Below are 18109 nucleotides of genomic sequence, written 5' to 3' on the forward strand. Positions count from 1 at the left end.
ATGGACCAACTCTAGTCCCTGGGAAATGACTGAGGTTTCAAATAGGGAGGCTGATAAAATAGGTAAGATGAAGGAGACTGACGAAAGATAATGCAACATCATCATCCACGTCTCACAAGGAACCTGGTACTTCACATACTACCATTGAAGCTGAAGGAAGAGTAGAGATGCAGCTCATGGCATTCCACAAGCAACAGAACACAAAGTGTGGGGAATCAAATTAACCTCCAAATCTCCCCTACCAATCAAACTTCAGTCTCAAATTGGAAACACAAAGGCTCTCATCTGCGTGACAAGTCAATCACCTTCCTTTATTCTAGAGTTAGTATTCAAAAAAATCTTATTCTTTAGTCCCTTCTGTATCTCCACTCCTGAATAGAATCCAAAGTCTAAGTCCATAGGAATCCTACTTGAAGGCTGCCCACAGAAGTTTGAGATACCTTAAGGGAACTTAGGACCTGGTCCTGTGTTACCCCTCAAGTGATAGTGTTTTTAATCATATTGGGTATGATGATGTTAACTATGCAGGTTTTTTTGTGAAAAAAAAAAGACTTCTGGAACGATTCACTTGTCATGATTCATACCTCATCCTTTGGGAAACAAGGAAGCAGAACTCAATGACCTCGTCAACAACTGAAGAAGAATCTCAAAACGAGAGGACCAAGCACATTGAGGGGTGAGATTATTTTCTGAGGGTCAAAATAAAGAAAGGGTTGATCTGTGGAAAGTCTTGCAAAACAGAAGACTAAATTCCAGATATCTGTATCAAATCCTTAAGTAGAGAACATTCTAGATCAAACAAGGTGAAGAGGGGGTCATAAAGAGTCTAATGAAGAATCTGATCCTCTGTCAGCTGGATATGCAAGACACCATCAGGTAAAGTTAGCTAAAGTATTTTCTGACCAAGCCTAACTCATATTAATACCATTATAGGTAAACACGCATGACGATCATAGAAGCTAAAGGTACAGTTATGAACTGCGAGAGAGGAGTTGCTAAAACCTTTTTCAAAATATTGTTCTGGCATTAGGTTCATGTACCTCAGGTTAGTAGCAATGTGCTTATTCTGCGTGCCTTCTCAAAACAAAAAAAATGTGTTTAACAAAATTAACTCAACTGCCACATCGTCCGGCTTTTCAAAGTCTGCATGACATGTCTTGTCTTTCAAATCCCTTCATCCTCTCTGCACGGTAACACTTTCCCACAAACCTAAAGCCATTTCTAGAACTATTCAGAACCTTTTTCTCTTTCTTTCTCATCATTAGCCCTTCTTCCAATAAAACTTTCTCTCTTTATCACGGCAAGTTATGAACTTTCATCTCCTTTGTATAGTTAGGATCTTTTCTTCATCTCTCTCTCTCTCACTCTACTCATCTACCAAGTACTCCTCTAATGGCGATCGAACAATCGTCTCCTTCTCCCGCCATTAACACCGCTCCCACTTCCTTATTATCCTTGAAATCATCCCTAGAGCGTCACTATTTCACACCTTCTGCTACCTTACCCACTCCTAGCTCCTCCTCAGTTCCTACAATTTTCCCTTAGCTGATAAATCATGTTTACCATCATTTTGAAAGCCCTATGTCTAGTCACTCCTATGATCTCACCAAAGAACTCTCAGGAGGTTTTACTCCTCAAGTGTCAGAAGCCCCTGAGAATGATCCTGATCAGTATCTGAACTCCTCCATGTTGGACTTTGTGACTCTCAAAGAGTCACTAGAAAAAGAAGTAGCACATAACATCATGGCTATAGCTACTGAGAGTCTGATGAATGAAGGGGCATATCTCTCGTCTGAGTACCAGGGGGAAGAAATTCCATTCCTAGGAGATGTAAGAACCACAGAACTTCTCAAGTCTTTGGCTTATGAGATATTCTCAGAAAAACCTTCTGATGAACCTGATTTTCTTCCACGCAAACTCACTCCTACACCTCCTGATCACTCCAAGCTTGTAAAGTCATCCTCCAAATCTCCCACTATCAGGTCACAACAGCAAGAGAGTTTTGAATCCACATTGCAGAAAAGTAAGAGGAGTGTCAAGACAAGGAAAAAGAGAAAAATGAATCCAAGGGATTTTGTCACTAATAAGAGTATGTCAGTAAATCGGATTGGCAAAGAAGTTCCAAGGGAACCTGGTTCCTTAGTACAATAATCTATGAAAGCTCAAAAGTTTATGGAAAAGGCCTCCGATGAAACTATTGAGGAACAGAAAGGGTCATCCGTGAAGGACAGCAGCAAGTCTAAACGGAGTCAAACTGAGCTAGCCGTGTCTAAGGACAATACTGTGGGGATAGCAAGCTGGAAAGGATAGTCTGCTGAAGGGTCTAGAAAACGAAAATGGGAAACTGTTAAAGAAATTGGTTCACGGAGGCCCATGCCCTGTGATAATAGTCTTTGGCAGCAGAGATTAAGAACTCAGAAAGTGTTGTGGGGTCGTACATTTGATCCAGCAATTTCGGAGATGGCAGGCATGAGACAAATTTTGGAGATTGTGGAATTTCAACAATGGGAACACTTGTTTGAAGGGAGCATGCCTCTGGTGTACGAAGATGCAGTACAAACTTTTTACGCATCTCTTTTCACTGTTGAGGGGGATCACATTTGTGCACTCGTAAATGGAGTAAACATTGTACTCGACGCTTCAACATTGGGAAAGGTTCTCAAAATTCCGTGTGAAGGTATGTCCTCAGTTAAGGGTGTCTGTGGGGTGAACTTTAGGAGAGCTATCACGAAAGAGCAAGCTATTCAATAGGGGGAACAAATGTATAAGAAGGTATTGCTTCCTGAGTACTTGTTTCTCTTTAAACTAGTCAATAAAGTGCTCTTACCTCGTTCTGAGAGGCGATTTATTGCTACAAAATGGGATATGGTCCTAATGGAAGCACTTGATGAGTTTGTCCCAATCAATTTGCCAGCAATCATGATAGATCATATGCCAAAGGTGGCAAACTTTAAAGGTGGGAATCATGGGTTACCTTATGGCTTTCTCCTCACTCAGGTGTTCAGATTCTATAAGGTCCCCTTAGGGAATCCCAGAGTAGGCACACACAAGCAGACCTTCTCTAAGACCACTCTAGAAAAATGTGAATGTGTAGAAAGAGTAAGTGGAAGCATCTCGACCATTTCTCAGCTGATCAACGCTCAAAATGTAGCTTTTAAGGAAATCAGAAGGCTGAGGGCTTGAAATGCCATACTAAAAACTCAACTCAGTCAAGCAGTTAAAGAACCTAATACTGTCAATGAGGAAGTTGCACGACTGACAAAGGAAAATGATAGACTTTAGGCTCAATTACTTGAAGAACAATTATCTGCAAATGCTCGACTGGACCTGGTTCTCAAAACCATTGTTATCTCTTCCTCCAAGGCTCTTTCCTCTAGTGTCCCCTAGGATCCTCTTAGTGTCTAGCTATTTTTACTCCAAAATCTTGTGGCTGCTGTTTTACTTTTGTTTGCTTTTTTTGTGATGGCATGTTGAACTTAACCATTACTGCTCCTGACTTGCTCGGTGGGGTAGTGACGAGGAATAGTCAGGACACCTACTGGTCAAATAAAATTAATAGGATATGATAATAAAACATCAAGATAAAGATAACGAAGTAATATCAACTGCGGAGAGAAATCCAAGTACAAACACTATAAACAATAAAGGGAGAACATGGATAGTAACGAACGAAAATCAAGTAAATCAGATAACTCAAGCAATTCAACACTGACATAACAGAGACAGAGACAAGTAAGAATGTATACAATTAAGGAAAACAATGTCAACTCAATCAATCACACCATGTTTAATACACCATCCCGATCATTTCAATCCTCGATTTCTCGTATCATAATCTTAACTTTCGAACTTTCAGCACATATGGCACCTTCTGCCCACATATTTTCCATCTCACTCTTAACAACAAAATTCACATGACATACAATACAAAATGTCCTTACAAATGCACTTAAGATGTTCAGGAAGTCCTATTTACATAAAACAAATTTCTAAATAAATTTGGAAAAATGGGCGAGAAAAGATGAAGTTGTTTCTAGAAATCATTCGAGTAAGAAAGTACCCCTTTCAATTTAAAATACAACCTCGGAAGAATTATTACCTTTAATAGGGGAGTTATTAACTTAAAATATAGTAGAAATTTCTTTTTAAGAAAAATACAACCTCAGACGGTTTAAGAAAATTTAACTGAGTAATTAAATGAAATGAAGATGAAACAATTATTGAAATTTGAAGTATTGAAAAATATGATGGGGTTCCTTCACAAAGGATCACGGCGGTAAAGGAATCAGAGCAGTTAGAACACTTGAATTGGTAACAACAACTAAACATAGCAAACCGAAAGGTGCACGACACCAAAATCCAATTACTAACAAGGATAAGGAAACCAAACACAGAATTTCATTTTCATTTCATATCTTATTGCAGGCGTGCAATCCGATCCCATTTCACCTATCCCGCTCCCATTTCATATATCTCGTTGCAGGCGCGCAACCTGCTCCTATTTTATATATCTCGTTGCAGGCGCGCAACCCGATCCCATTTCATATATCTCGTTGCAGGCGCGCAACCCGATCCCATTTCATATATCTCGTTGCAGGCGTGCAACCCGCTCCCATTTCATATATTTTGTTGCAGGCGTACAATCCGCTCCCATTTACAAATCATCATCAATCATAAAAGAATCCCGGCAAGGGAACAAGAGTATAACAACAACATCCCAACAAGGGAGATGATATCATAAACAATAACATCCCGGTAAGGGAGACAATATCGTAAACAATAACATCTTGGCAAGGGAACAATAGTATATCAACAATATCCTGCCAAGGGAAACAATATGTACATAATAAGAGTTACGAAAAAACTAAGAAGCACGATAACATCAACAAACAACAAGACATAATAAGCACATGATAATTTCACTGGTAACCACAACAATTGGACATGTAACATATTTGCATGAAGTCATAGAGGTACTCACAATCAATAAGTATCAAAACAATAAGGAAGGCAATCACTTCAATTAAGGTAATTAAGGGTCTATGTAACATGTAAGAATTAAAGGAGAGCTAACAACGGATATGGAGCATATAGAGGCAATTTAATCAATTAGGAAACCCAATCGTAACGAGATACTTTCTACATAAGGACCTAAGAACCCTAGAGGCAAATTTTCCACAAATAAGTCTGAGCACACACTCGTCACCTCGCATGCATGGACTACAATTAGCATAGAAGACTCAATTCCTAAGGGGAAGTCCCCCACACAAGGTTAGGCAAGATACTTACCTCAAAGACGACAAACTGATACTCTAAAATGCACTTCTCAGGTGAAAAGACCTCCGGACGGCTCAAAACTAACCAAATTAACTTCAAAGCACAAATAAATCACATAAGAAACTATTCCGGATCATAAAGTCTCAATCTTTAACAAAATCCAAAAATTGGTCCAAAAATTGACCCCCGGGCCCGCGCCTCGGAACCCGACAAATTTTACAAAATCCGAATGTTCATTCCAATATGAGTTCAACCATACAAAATTTATTAAATTCCGATACCATTTGGCCCCTCAAATCACGATTTTTCATTTTAGGAATTTTCTTCAAAAACCAACATTTTTCTCAACTAAAATCACAAATTAAATGATTAAATGAAGATAAATTTATGGAATATAATCAATTCTAAGTTAAGAACACTTACCCAATCGTTTTGCTTGAAAAACCTACAAGGAATCGCCCAAACGGAGCTCTAGAACTCCAAAAATGTTAAAAATGGCCTAACCCTCGATTTGGAAAACTTATACTCTGCCCAGATATTAAAGCATCCCAAACACGAAGAAGAGAAGAATGAGGCTGCCAAAAGGTCCCTATGCGAACGCGAGTGAAGGGACGCGATCGCGAAGAGTAAGAAACAGAAGCTACACGAACGCGGGAATAATGTCGCGAACGCGAAGAAGAAATAGCTACCAGCCTCCAGCTCTTAATTTCTACTATGCGAACGCGATGGAGGGGTTGCGGACGCGAAGAAAGGGAAGACAGACCTTCATGAACGTGAGAGGTTGAACGCGAACGCAAAAAAGAAATAACTCACCTTCCAAAGTAACACTACGCGAGTGCGAAGGCAAGGACGCGAACGCGATGAAGGATGAAGCAAAGTTCGCGAACACGAGGAGTGTTACGCGGACGCAAAGAAGAATTTCCATGTGGTCAGCAGCAAAGCTTCGCGAACGCGAAAGGCTTTCACGATCGCGAAAGAGGATACCAGAAGCAGAAATTAGCAGTTCAAAAACAAGAGAAAATGACCCGTAGCCCACCCGAAACATACCCGAGGCCCCCAGGACCCCTTCCAAACACACAAACAAGTCATATAACCTAACACGGACTCGCTCGAGGTCTCAAATCACATCAAACAACGTCGAAACATCGAATCACACCAAGAATCAAACTTAGGAACTTCCAAACCTTCTAACTTCCAAAACTCATGCCGAAACCTATCAAATCAACCCAGAATGACGCCAAATTTTGCAGACAAGTCCAAAATGACATAACGGAGTTGTTCCAGCTCTTGGAATCGCATTCCGACGCCGATATCACAAAAGTCAACTATGGGTCAAACTTCTCCATTTTCCAAACTTCAACTTTTCCAACTTTTGCTGAAACGCCTCAAATTACCCTACGGACCTCCAAATCCAAATCCGGACGTGCGCCTAAGTCCAAAATCACCATACGAAGCTGTTGAGATCATCCACAACCCATTCTGGGGCCGTTTACCCAAAAGTCCAATTCCTGTCAAATTCTCACTGTTTAAACTTCGAAAACTAGTTTTCTTCTTCCAATTTGATTTTGAATCATCCGGTAACTGAATTAAACCATGCACACAAGTCAATACACATATTATAAAGATGATCGAGACCTCAAACTACCAAACCGGGCACAATTGCTCAAAACGACCAGTCGGGTCGTTACATCCTCCTCCACTTAAACATACGTTCGTCCTTGAACATGCCCGGAGTCGTTCCAAAACCATTGAACCACTGCATGAGCTCACCATACATAAACCCGGGGGTGTTTCTCCATTACCCAACCTACAAAGAACTGACAATACCACTTAACTGAAGGTCACATCTCCTCCTTAGTCCATAACCTTAAAAAAGAACCTAAACCTCAACATCTGAAATTCATCATAGGACCCGAATTCCACATCATCACACTGAACACACCCAAACAAGCTGAATTGAGCCAAAAATTCCAATCTCTAATACAATCACGTGCTACTCCACACAACTCAATGCCTGAAGCAATAACCTCTGACCACCATAGTTGCTCAAATAACATCCTGGATACCGGCAACACACCTCACATTGAATATAACCTTATTCCGGACCTCCACATCACTGTTCATGATAAAGAAACATGCGGGAACTCATATCCTCCTATGAAGTCAACAAGTCAAGAAACCTTCTTGCCCGCTAGGGCCATTACCCAAATCTTAGCAGGAACATCCACATACTTCCAAACACTCCTCACCCCCAATACCATAGTACCACTCTCAGGTCTAAGAACCACATCCCAACCAATACAAGCAGCCCAACTGATGATTCATCATGGATACACACAAATTCTCACATTACATAGCTCGTACACTGGACCAACAATAACTCAATTACGTAACACAATAAAGAAAAGCAAAGTAAAAGAATCTTCTATTAAGTGTAACATGTGCAACAACAAAAATATAGTTTTCATAAAATTGTTCCACAGAGGAAAAACAGAACCCCAAATAAACACAAGAAAAGGGTATCTCATATAACATCCTGTCGCGACCCAAATCCCGGTCGTGATGGCGCCCAGCACACTACTAGGCAAGCCCGGCCATTATTCAACACTTAACCCAATTTATCAAAAATAGCGGAAAGAAATATCAATTAAGCAAGATTAAAGTACTGAAGATTTTAACAAAATATATAATATAATCTCACTAGGACTCGGTGTCACAAATCTGAGCCTCTAGAATACAGAATATCATCCTAATACACGGTATATCCAAAGTCCGATAATGCGGAAATAAAGAGATAGGATAGGAGGGAGAAGATCAATGGCTGTGAACGCCGTGCAGCTACCTCGATACTCCCAGAGGCTAGATCTGCTGATCAACTGGATCTACTGAGCCTGAGATTGCCCTGGATCTGCACACAAGGTGCAGGGAGTAAAGTGAGTACTCCGACCCAGTGAGTAATAAAAGTAACTACAGTCCGAAGATAAGAAAAGCCAGTAAATACACAAAGTAAGCTACAATCCGAATATACAGCAACATATGGAACTGAGCAGCTAAACACCAGTATAAATACAAATACATGAATGCAATGCATATGATGGTACATTCCAGTACCTACTGCGGCGTGCAGCCCGAGCCATCCATATTTATTTATCGTCGACGGCGCTCACTGGGGGTGTGTACAGACTCCGGAGGGGCTCCTACAGCCCAAGCGCAATATCTTGGTCAGTCATTGTTACCTGACCGGTCAGCCATTGTTACCTGACCAATTTATATCATACAGTTCCATTGTTGCCACTGTTCAAGTATATCATCCAGTGTCATTGTTACCACTATTTCAAGTATATCACACAGTGTCATTGTTACCACTGTTTCAAGTATATCACACAGTGTCATTGTTACCACTGTTTCAAGTATATCACACAGTGTCATTGTTACCACTGTTTCAAGTCACTTTATAATCAGTCCAGAAAATAATATAATAAGCCCCTTGGGCATTTACAAAACAGAAGTTCCCAGCCCGAAATACATTTAAAAATATCATTTAAGTTTTCAACACTTAGAATTATGGCTGAGTTTGCAAAACAGCATTTAAAACCTTGGACTGAAATTAAATGATATGCAAATCATGCTAAGCAGTAATATCAATCCTCGAAGGATTTTACAAATCGGCACAAGGCCCCAAACATGGCATCAAGCCCAGTAATATCAATGAAGTATGTGTATCAATCACCAGTATAGTATAAACATCACACGGGATGGACCAAGTCACAATCCCCAATAGTATCCGACCCCGCACTCGCCATGGAGTGCGTGTCACGCCTCAATATAGTGTTACGATGTGAAAGTCCGGGGTTTCAAACCCTCAGAACAGCATTTACATCTATTACTCACCTCAAGATGGCCAAAAGTCTACTCTGCGATGCCCTTTCCTTTCGAATCGACCTCCTCGCGCGTCGAATCTTGCCAAAACCACAAGAAATATATTACAATAAGCTAAGAGAATATAACCCAATCGAAAAGACTCGAAAAATATCGAAAATCACGAAATTTGCAAAACCCGAGCCTCGGGCCCACTTCTCGAAAAATTACGAAAGTTACATCACCGGATTCCTCGTCTCGCCACGAGTCCGTACATATAAAATTTACCAAAATCGGAGTTCATTTGACCCCTCAAATTACCAAATCTTATTTTCAAATCCCTAGGCCTAAATCCTCAATTTTTCTACAATTTTCATGCTCAAATCCATACATAATTGATGTACTTAACTCAAAATAGGTGGGGATAACTTACCTTCACGTTGATGATGAAAATCCCCTCTTGAAGCTCCCCAAAAATCGTCCATACTTTGAAGAAATGAAGAAAAGTGAGCTAAATCCGTGTATAAAAGAATCTGCATGTGCTTCGTCGAGTTGTACCTTGCACTTGTGCTATATAAGTTGTACATCCTATTAAAATTATTCCTTGTTGGACACCTTCTGTTTAAACACCCATAACGTCTTGTATAAATATCCAAATGACAAACGGTTTGAAGATTTAGAAACTAGACTCAAAGATCTTTAATCTGATAGGTTGTACACCATATAACTCTTTATATATCCTGAGATATGAGCTTCTAAAGTGCATCGTAAATTCTGCCAAAATTGCTCCAGCAGCCCTTTTCGATCCATCGTAACTTTCTGAGATGATATCCAAATCGCAAATGGTTTAACTTTACGAAAACTAGAATGTATGGGCTACAACTTTCGTGTTTTGCACTTTTTCTGATTTCTTATAGATTACAAGATATGAGCTTCCAAACTGGACTACTCGCACCTAAAATTTTCTGGGCACAGCAGAATTTTCTGCAATTTTCTGCAATTTTTCCTAAGTCCGAAATCACTCCGAGACACCTCCGAAACACTCCCGAGCCCTTGGGGCTCCAAACCAAATATGAACACTGACTCTAAAACATCATACGATCTTACTCGAGCGATCAAATCGCCAAAATAACATCAAAATCAATGATTTGAGCCTTAAATCCAAGAATTCTTTCAAATTTCATAAACTTTCAAATTTTCCAATTTAAGGCCGAAACCCGTCAAACAACGTCCGTTTGTAACCAAACTTTACAGGAAGCGCTTAACCAACATATATGACCTGTACCGGGCGTCGGAACCAAAATACGAGCCCGATACCATTACTTTCTGATCAAATTTTATATTCATTTTCCTTAAACATTTTCAGAAAACAATTTCACGAAAAAATTCATTTCTCAGGCCTGGGACCTCGGAATTCGATTCCGGAAACACGTTCAACTCCCATATTTTTTTATGGACCTTTCGAGATCGAAAAATTACGGGTCCGGGTCTGTTTACCAAAAATATTGACCAAAGTCAACTTTAACAATATTAAATATCAAAAATTTTCAAATTTTTTCCATAATTCATATATTTCAACACAAAGATATTTCGGACACACTCTTAAGTCTCAAATAACCTAACGAAGCTATCCAAACCATAAAATTCGAATTTCGAATCCGATATCAAAATTTCCACTTCCGGCCAAATTTTTCTCAAAAACCTTCAATTTTCCATCTTTAGCCGAACGGCTCCAAAATGACCTACGGACCTCCGAATTCACTTCTGATCGCGCTCCCAAATCCAGAATCACCATACGGAGCTACTCCCAATCTCAGAATCCCAAACGGACATCAATAACACTGAAATGCATTTTAAACCAAACTGATGCAATTTCTTCTAAAATGCTATCTTCCATAATAGGCGCCAAAACACTCCCGTGTTATCCAAAACCCGATCCGGGCATACGCCCAAGTCCGAAATCATCATACGAACCTGCTGGAACCTTCGGATCCCAATTTCGAGGTCGTTTACTCAAAATTCCAATCCTAGTTCATTTCTTCAATTTTAAGCTTTCAAAATGAGAATTTCCATTTAAATTTGACTCCAAACTTCCTGAATTTTAATTCTGACCATACACACAAGTCAATATACCTGAGATGAAGCTGCTCATAGCCTCAAACTGCTGAATGACGCGCCGGAGCTCAAAACGACCGGTCGGGTCGTTACACATCTGCTGCGGCACGCGGCCCGTTCCCAAATACTCATCAAGCCAAGATGCTCGAGTCCACTGATCATATGAATATTGATATCAAGCACAGCACTGTGCACAAGTATAATTATGGGAACAATGAATAGAAGTAAAAAAATAGGAGAGAAGCAAGCACACATAAGGTGCAATGAGCAAATCAACATTACGAGGGCTATCTCACCTGTGTCGCCATAAGGCCTTAACAGAATTACAACATGCAAGGGAAATAACCATACAACCTCCTCGCCTAACACAGCACAGAAGAGTAGCACATAACATAGACTAGGGGCGCAAACAATACTCACTCTACCTGACAACATAACCATAATGACAATTCACAGGAGCACACAAACTCGACCTGATACGAATTACATAATCTCGCTGATCTTCCAAATAGGCCCAAACCAAATACTGATCCTTCCCAATTAGGTAAATATTCTTCGAAAATTAATACCAACCTATCGATAATACATGCTATTAATTACCCCATTCTTAACATTTCTTCACAATCCACTAACAAGAAATAGCCCACATATGGGGACACCAAGTCCCAAAACCTTAGGAATACTAAAAATTCCATACCCGGACTCAACTATGCAGGTAAAATGGTTGATACATCACTCTCCTTCTAGCATCCTGTCTAAGCACCCACATAAGATTTCCGGCCGCGTAACAAAACATGAACCTCGAAAGCCTCAGAACCCAGTAATCACCCTGCTACCAACCACGCACTGCAAACCAAAACTCAGGGTCCTTTCCAAAAATGCACACTCTTCACGTATGGCAGCCAACGATGCCAACACTCTATTAGCTTCAGATACCGATTCAAGAGAAACCGCAATATACCATATATTCTTCATGCGCATAGTAGATAGCCAACTCAAGCCGAGTCGCACAAACCGCCCAATCCAAGAGTGCTGCCACAAGTGCCAGTAGAGAATTCCCATTCAAAATGACCATTTATTTCCATTGCTATGCCGACCCAACACTACTGAACTGTCTCATTTCTTCGAATAGTCGATACGCAATAGTTCCCATCAAAGCCCCACATACAGATGACTCTAGCATGAACCACATAGCCAGAAGCTCATAAACCACTGCATTTTCTCTGAAGCATCCCGTCCTGTCGCAACCACGACACCTATGCTGAATAGACCTTCTATGAATCTGAAGTTGTTCCTCCGACTCCCCTTGATGCTGAAATGTAGATCCATTAATAACGTAGAAATATTGTAAGCCCCCAATATCATCTCATGAAAAATCTAGATCCTTGGTCAAATGCAAAATCCGGGAATCTACCAATATTACATATGTACATGCCTCCAGCCCAAAATGATATAAGTCTGGCTTTGCAATCTGTATGCCGCTATTGGAATCCTCCACTTGGCCCAAAGCCATGTGAAACAACGTCTGAAAATCCACAAAACTACTCTTCACAGCTCGCACTCATCAACCAAATGTCGAAAACCGTTGCACCTCCATACGAACAACTGAATAGTTTCTCAATACCTCTGGGTTTTCAGTCTGAACAACATGTTGAGATAATGTCTGATCATACCTGACTCCTTCGTAGTTTGTTTGTAGCATCACAAACCACTGGTGTATGGCGAACACTGAGAGCGTAATATTATACACGAGTGGATGTACAGGAACATAAGTTATATACTTCGAGCTGAATCAATATTACACGATAAGGAATGAAAGAAGGGGAATTTCCTAATAGTTCTGTGGCCTCTCAAAGATAAGTACAGACATCTCTGTACCGATCTGCAAGACTCTACTAAACCTGCTTGTGACTCGTAGCACCCATGAACCTAGGGCTCTGATACCAACTTATCACGACCCAAAAATCCCTCTGAATGAGTCGTGATGGCACTTAGTCTCTAAACTAGGTAAGCCTAATATAAACTAAAGTAACATTGATACTTACCAACTTTAAATTAACCAACTCTGAATAAATTCAAAATTCCCAAAACCGGTGGTACAAGTCACAAACCTATCAAAGAGTAATTACACAAAATAATTCATCACTACCCCGAAATAAAGGAGCAAATGGAAATAAATACCAATGAAAGTGACTCCGAGACCTGCGAATGCTGTAGCAGGTACCTTGAGTATCCACCGCGATGACCCACACAACTATTATAAATCCACCTGGATCTGTACACAAAAATATACAGAAGTGTAGTATGATCACACCACGACACTGCCCAGTAAGTAACAAGACTAACCTCGGTGAGCTAGTGACGAGGAACAGTCAGGACACCTACTAGTCAAATAAAATTAACAGGATATTATAATAAAACATCAAGAAAAAGATAACGAAGTAATATCAACTGCGGAGAGAAAATCCAAGTACAAACAGTATAAATAATAAAGGGAGAACACGGATATTAACGAACGAAAATCAAGTAAATCAGATAATCCAAGCAATTCAACACTGACATAACAGAGACGGAGACAAGTAAGAATGTATCTAATTAAGGAAAACAATGTCAACTCAATCAATCACATCATGTTTAATACAACATCCCGATCATTTCAATCCTCGATTTCTCATATCATAATCTTAACTTTCAAACTTTCAGCACATATGGCACCTTCTGCCCACATATTTTCCATCTCACTCTTAACAACAAAATCCACATGATACACAATACAAAATGTCCTTACAAATGCACTTAAGATGTTCAGGAAGTCCTATTTACATAATACAAATTAAATTACAATTTCTAAATAAATTTGGAAAAATCAGCGAGAAAAGATGAAGTTGTTTCTAGAAATCATTCGAGTAAGAAAGTACCCCTCTCAATTTAAAATACAACCTTGGAAGAATAATTACCTTTAATAGGGGAGTTAATAACTTAAAACATAGTAGAAATTCCTTTTTAAGAAAAATACAACCTCATATGGTTTAAGAAAATTTAACTGAGTAACTAAATGAAATGAAAATGAAACAATTATTGAAATTTGAAGTATTGAAAAATATGATGGGGTTCTTTCACAAAGGATCACGGCGGTAAAGGAATCGGAGCAGTTAGAACACTTGAATTGGTAAAAACAACTAAACATAGCAAACCGAAGGTGCACGGCACCAAAATCCAATTACTAACAAGGATAAGGTAACCAAACACAGAATTTCATTTTCATTTCATATCTTGTTGTAGGCGTGCAACCCGATCCCATTTCACATGTCCCGCTCCCATTTCATATATCTCGTTGCAGGCGTGCAACCCAATCTCATTTCATATATCTTGTTGCAGGCGTGCAACCCGATCCCATTTTATATATCTCGTTGCAGGCGTGTAACCCGCTCCTATTTCATATATCTTGTTGCAGGCGTGCAACCCGCTCTCATTTACAAATCATCATCAATCATAAAAGAATCCAAGCAAGGGAACAAGAGTATAACAACAATATTCCGACAAGGGACACAATATCATAAACAATAACATCTAGACAAGGGAGACAATAGTATAACAACAATATCTCGGCAAGGGAAACAATATGTACATAATAAGAGTCACGGAAAAACCAAGAAGCACGATAACCTCAACAAACAACAAGACATAATAAGCACGTGATAATTTCACCGGTAACCACAACAATTGGACATGTAACATATTTGCACGAAGTCATAGAGGAACTCACAATCAATAAGTATCAAAACAATAAGGAAGGCAATCACTTCAATTAAGGCAATTAAGTGTCTATGTAACACGTAATAATTAATGGAGAGCTAACAACGTCATATGGAGCATATAGAGGTAATTTAAGCAATTAGGAAACCCAATCGTAACGAGATACTTTCCACATAAGGACCTAAGAACCCTAGAGGCAAATTTTCTACAAATAAGTCCGAGCACACACTCGTCACCTCGCATGCATGGACTACAATTAGCATAAAAAACTCAATTCCTATGGGGAAGTCCCCCACACAAGGTTAGGCAAGATACTTACCTCAAGGACGACAAACCGATACTCTAAAATGCAGTTCTCGGGTGAAAAAACCTCCAGACGGCTCAAATCTAACCAAATTAACTTCAAAGCACAAATAAATCACATAAGAAACTATTCCGGATCATAAAGTCTCAATCTTTAACAAAATCCAAAAATTGCTCCAAAAATTGACCCCCGGGCCCGCGTCTTGGAACCCGACAAATTTTACAAAATCCGAATACCCATTCCAATATGAGTTCAACCATACAAAATTTATTAAATTCCGATACTATTTGACCCCTCAAATCACGATTTTTCATTTTAGGAATTTTCTTCAAAAACCAACATTTTCCTCAACTAAAATCACAAATTAAATGATAAAAATGAAGAAATATTTATGGAATATAATCAATTCTAAGTTAAGAACACTTACCCAATCGTTTTGCTTGAAAAACCCAGAAGGAATCGCCCAAAACCGAGCTCTAAAACTCCAAAAAATGTTTAAAATGGCCTAACCCTCAATTTGGAAAACTTATATTCTGCCCAGATATTAAAGAATCGCGAACGCGAAGAAGGGCTCGCGTTCGCGAAGAAGAGAAGAATGAGGTTGCTAAAAAGTCCCTATGTGAATGCGAGTGAAGGGATGCGATCGCGAAGAGTAAGAAACAGAAGCTACGCGAACGCGAAGAAAAAATAGCCACCAGCCTCCAGCTCCTAATTTCTACTATGCAAACGTGATAGAGGGGCTGCGGACGCAAAGAAGGGGAAGGCAGACCTTCGCGAACGCGAGAGGTTGAACATGAACGCGATGAAGAAATAACTCACCTTCCAAAGTAACACCACGCGAAGGCAAGGACGCGAACGCAATGAAGGATGAAGCAGAGCTTTGTGAACGCGAGGAGTGTTACGCGGACGCGAAGAAGAATTTCTAGGTGGTCAGCAGCAAAGCTTCGCAAATGCGAAAGGCTTTCGCGAACGCGAAAGGCTTTCGCGAATTCGAAAGAGGATACCAGAAGCAGAAAACAACAGTTCAAAAATTAGAAAAAATGACCCATAGCCCACCCGGAACACACCTAAGGCCCCCAAGATCCCGTCCAAACACACAAACAAGTCATATAACCTAACACGGACTCGCTCGAGGTCTCAAATCACATCAAACAATGTCGAAACATCGAATCACACCAAGAATCGAACTGAGGAACTTCCAAAACTCGTGCTGAAACCTATCAAATCAACCCGGAATGACCCCAAATTTTACAGACAAGTCCAAAATAACATAACAGAGCTTTTTCAACTCTCGGAATTGCATTCCGAACCCGATATCACAAAAGTTAACTATGGGTCAAACTTCTCCATTTTCCAAATTCAATTTTTCCAACTTTCGCCGAAACGCCTCAAAAATTACCCTACGGACCTCCAAATCTGAATCCGGACGCGCGCCTAAGTCCAAAATCACCATACGAAGCTGTTGAGATCATCCACAACCCATTCCGGGTCCGTTTACCCAAAAGTCCAATTCCGATCAAATTCTCACAGTTTAAACTTCCAAAATTAGTTTCTTTCTTCCAATTTGATTCTGAATCATCCGGTAACTGAATTCAACCATGCACGCAAGTCAATACATATATTATGAAGCTGCTCGAGACTTGAAACTGCCGAACCGGGCGCAATTGCTCAAAACGACCAGTCGGGTCATTACAAACTTCATGTAGTTCTGGCATCTCACTGGTTATTTCTGCTCTAAACAAATACTGTTCATGCCTAAGTTTAGCATCATCAAAAAGGAGGAAATTGATGGGTTTTCAATGTCTTGGCCGTATATTTTTTATGATTTGATAATCTAACAAACTTATCGTGAAGAACCAGATAGAGAACCTGGCCCGCATGGTATACATTTCATGTGACCTGGTCGAAGTCTGAAAATCAAAAAATGGATGAACAACCATAGGGAAGAACACAACAGGGACCTGGTGACCTGGTCTCTTAGGGTTCTCCTCACAAGCATAAGTCAGTGACTGTACGCAATCAATATAAAGAGAAACACAACAGGGAACTGCTCCCTTAAGGTTCTCTGACAGAAGTAGAAGTGAAATGCACAGCTGGAACGTAGTAAAGAAAGTGACCATCTAGCAACTGTCACAGAAGTGGAACACAACTAGGACCTGGTCCGTTGGTGTGTCCTGACAGAAGTACAAAGTCGACTATCCAGCTGGAACGTAACTGCCCAGAAGTGGTTGTGCAGACAGTACATCAGTCACTTCTCATTGGGAAGAAGCGTACACCAAGAGTTGACATCACTACCCATTGTGTTATCTTTTGTGATAAAACAACCTGGTGCAAGACACACCATTCTTTATGCATTCAGTGATATTCTCTCAAGCAACAACAGTATTCATCTGGCATTAAAGTCACTGATATGTCAAGAACAAGAAGACAACTGCACTAAGGATCAGTTTCTTAATGAGTTTATGTACATCCGTAGTTGAGTTGTAATCTTGTTATTTGTTCGTCATTGTAATTCCTAATTTGCTTTTTTAGAATCGTTGTCTTAAGAACAAACCAAAATTCGTAAACTTCTGAGTTTATGTTGTGACTAGGGATAGTCATAAGTTTAAAGCCTTTGTAACTAGGATAGTTATAGAGTGGCTTGTGGTGGGTGTATCACAAGTTAGTTGAAGTCTTTGCAATAGGGTTTTTGCAAAGTGGCTTGTAATAGGGAGATTGCAAGTTAGTGAAGTAAAAAGCCTACAAGAGTAGGTCGTGGTCTTTTGATCTCTTTGTGTGGGATTTTTCCACGTAAAAATC

This window comes from Nicotiana tabacum, chromosome 8, assembly GCF_000715075.1.
Source record: "Nicotiana tabacum cultivar K326 chromosome 8, ASM71507v2, whole genome shotgun sequence".
In the NCBI taxonomy this organism is placed as follows: domain Eukaryota; kingdom Viridiplantae; phylum Streptophyta; class Magnoliopsida; order Solanales; family Solanaceae; genus Nicotiana; species Nicotiana tabacum.